The sequence below is a fragment of the Acyrthosiphon pisum genome, chromosome A2, assembly GCF_005508785.2.
Source record: "Acyrthosiphon pisum isolate AL4f chromosome A2, pea_aphid_22Mar2018_4r6ur, whole genome shotgun sequence".
Classification (NCBI taxonomy): domain Eukaryota; kingdom Metazoa; phylum Arthropoda; class Insecta; order Hemiptera; family Aphididae; genus Acyrthosiphon; species Acyrthosiphon pisum.
The window spans coordinates 118,382,843-118,386,817 of NC_042495.1; positions in this window are offsets into that span (position 1 = coordinate 118,382,843).

Here is a 3,975-nt window from a genome sequence, read left to right on the forward strand (position 1 = left end):
TCGATTTTATTGTTTTGGTGTAACTCAAAAACGAATAACCATAGATACTTGAAATTTACACCATGAGTTTATTTTATCAATTCCTATCCTTGATAAGATTTTCAAAATACTTTTAGTTTTTACTCATTTTGAGCTGTTCACGGACATTTTCAATTTTCTGTTTGTTAAGTTTTTTTTTTCTATAAATGTCAATAAAATTCTATTTGTTGGGTCAAAAAGCGTTACAAAATAAATTAAGGATCCTGATTTATTGTTACAATAGCAGTCTAAAAATATTAAAAATTCATAGGCACACTAGGCACAGTTTTTTTTTTTATAAGCATTTAAAGTTAAAATATTTGTCAAAATGTATCAAATTTTTAAAATTTAAAGCAAGGTTCTGCGTAAATAGGTTTTCTATGAATTACTTTATTCACAATAATATCATTAAATATACTTAGTAATATTATAGGGGGGGACGAGGTGGCCTAGCGGTCTAACGCGCCGGCCACGGCGCTGCCGGTCGCGGTTTCGATTCTCGGCCACCGGGCGGCATTTTTCTCCGGGCAAGTCACGGTGTCCGGAGAACAAGTGCCGCCATCCCCCACTCCGGAGCATGGCAGAAACCTACGGGTGCCCCATTCGAAATTCTGCCAAAATACACCCACGTGTAACACCCTTACCGTTCTAAACCGACAGTACCTCCCCTCTCCCAATGGCCTAAGTTGCCGCGGGATAAAAATAATAAAAAAAAAAAAAAAATATTATAGGCTGACTGACAGTCTTCGCTCAGAATCGTTTTTCATTTACAATATTATATTATATCTTTGAATTCAAATTTAAGACAACCATTTCAGTGACCGACTAATAACTTAGGTACTGCACAGCAGAGAAACACTCACTTTACCACTTTTTTTGTAATGTCTTACATGTAAATAAACAGGTACTGTACGCTAGTATCATATTATATAACATGTATCCATAACTATAAAAAATATGACATTAATAAATACATATATGTTACATATTAGTTTCTACTACATTAGTACTTACTACATTTAGGGCACAATTTTTACATTATTTAAATTGTTAACAAGCGTTTAATATTCAATACATACTGTAGGTGCTACTTATAAAGAACTAAATTGTTTACTTGCGGTAAATAGAAACAACGAAAATTACGAGTATTGCGACCCGTGGTACTTTAAAAGATATCTTTTGCAATAAATTCGGACTGACAATGTAGCCATTCAAAAGTTTATACACAAAAAATACATTAATAAAATTGCTTTTAGATGTCAATGAATTAAACTCGACATCAGAAATCGGATTTTTCGGAAATTCATCGGAAATCAACTTTGTGCTCTATACCATCTGTAAAGCAAACGTCGCGTTGTTGAAATTTTTCAATTTTGTCAATTATGCCTAGTTGCTTAGTGTTCTAAAATAACTAATCCGAATTCGATACCAGATCGTTCCAATACACAAAACAAAGTTGTTAAGCATTGAAAGTTATTACATTTTTAGCAATTATTTCTTTTAATAAAGCCTAAATGTCCGTATCCTATTTTTCATAAATGGAATTTATATGCGCAATATTGAAAACAGTGAGACCCTATGATAATAAATTACCCAAGTCATCCATATAATGTTTTATTCCATTTCCAATTTATCGTTATTAATTACGAAATTTGACTATCAGAGGATTACGATTACGCCAAAAAGAAATATGTTTACATTTGTCTATATATATTATATACATAATATAAACCATTATGAAAGTCCCATTAAATTATTCGTTTGAAATCGTATAGTAGAGGTGCGTTTGGTCCTCGGCGATTCTTCACAAAAATAAATAATTGTCGACCATCTGCAAACAATCAGTATATTATATACAGTGACGGAGGAAAATTAATCATATTATATATAGGTAATTAATAAAAATTAAAACCCCGATAGACGATAATGATAAATTACTTACTTGTGGGACTCCAGAAGAGACCAGACTAGGAGCGGAATCATTATTATGTATCTCAAAAAATAATTAGGTATTGTATTCTATACTTCTGTAGATCTATTACATAAATATATTATGAACAATATGGTGCTATCCCTTCTAATAATTTGTAATTTAATCCAAAATTATTTAAATTTTCATGATCCAATACAATGGATGCCTAATTTCCTTTAAAATATAATATTCATTGTACATCCATTTAATATTATTACATGGCACCAGAAAACAAAGGTTTTATACTTATTACCTATGTAAGAAAATGTTGTTTCTGTTTGATTGTTTAAAAAATATAATAAAGTATTAGTATTTAGAGTGTCAATTGGTGTTGATTATGGCATGTTATGTAATATAATATATTGTAATACCAATTTTCCATCAGATATCTTATCGATTTCATAGGATTAAAGAGAAGACTTAAATAATGAAAAAAGTAAAAAAATTACTCAGCACTGTTGCATTGATTGCTATGTATCATTTACCGATTACTACTTATTGTATCAGTGAAATAGCGTCACTGAATAGTGTCCCTAGTGAGTGAGGACGATAGGTCAAAATTTAAAATAATATACTATACACTACTTATTGAATATCAGTTTCGAAATCACCAGCGAGATCTCGGAATAACATCACTTCTTCACAATGTTTGCAGTCCTAAAGAACTGTTTGTACCAGCAGATGGCGCTCTAGCTTTATAATATTTTATTTTATTAAAATAATATAATATTATACATGAGAAGTATAAATAACATCGATTATAGAATAGAGTATAGACTATTATTCTTGTTCTATAATCAATTGTATAAACGTCTTATAACTACAATATTGTCTAAAGAGAACGTTTAGAGAACTAAACTTAAATTTAAAAAAACTATTACAAATTATTCGAATGGATGAAGTTCATCAGGATTATAATACCCTTTTGTAAAATATTTTGCAATTTTTATTTTTTAAATAAACTTACTGTATAGTGAAGGCAGGTATAACAGCTTTTATAAAGGACACCATAACCGCATGCGTTTCTCAGTCTTACTTTATACAGTTTTTTTTTTTAAATTTTTTTTTAAAGCTAGTTATGAGCATTTTAAAATGTACCAACAATTTACTATTTTAAATTTTAAAATGTTCATGACTCGCTTTAAAGTTAAAATATACGTCATCGACTGGATAATATTCTTATTTTTAGATTCTGAGTGAAACGATGAATATATTGTTTTTACAATGATGTGTGTTTTTTTTTTTATTATTTTTTTTATTGTGTCTGTCATCACCTTTTAGGACAGTTGTAGAAGTGCTTCGATTTTCTTCAACAGTATCTTTTCTGATAGGAAAGTGAATCTAGTTGGTACTTTGGGGGGTCAAAAGTAAAATTTTTCCAGTAGTTTTCAAAACCGCTGTGAAAAACAAAAGAAAAATTAAGAAAAAACGGGAATTTTTACGCAAAACCTGTTTTTGAGAAAATTGATTTTGATTTTTGGTGTAACTTTAAAACAAATGACCGTAGATACATGAAACTTTCACTGATGTTTTATATTTCCATTTTCTATACATGATAAAATTTTCAAAATATTTTGATTTGTTTTGAACTGTTTAGGTACGTTTTCAGTTTCTAATATTATTCGTTTTTTTTTCTATGAATGTCAATAAAACTTTATTTGTTGAGTAAAAATACTTGAAAATTTAATACAAGGCTCCTACTATATAGTTACAGTGATATTTGAAGACTATTAAAAATCCTTAGACACAGTTTTTTTTATTACCATTTAAAGTTCAAAAAAGGTGGGTAAGTGGATGTCGCTCTGCTGTACAGTAGGTTACAAGAGGGTCACTGTATAATGGATAGTATTAAATTTGAATTCAATGATATAATATCACTGTATAAGAAAAACGATTCAGAGCGGAGACGGTTTTACAGACTAGGTATTAGACATACCTATTATAGGTATACTTATCTATAGTATTAAAAAAAAATTGACCTATAA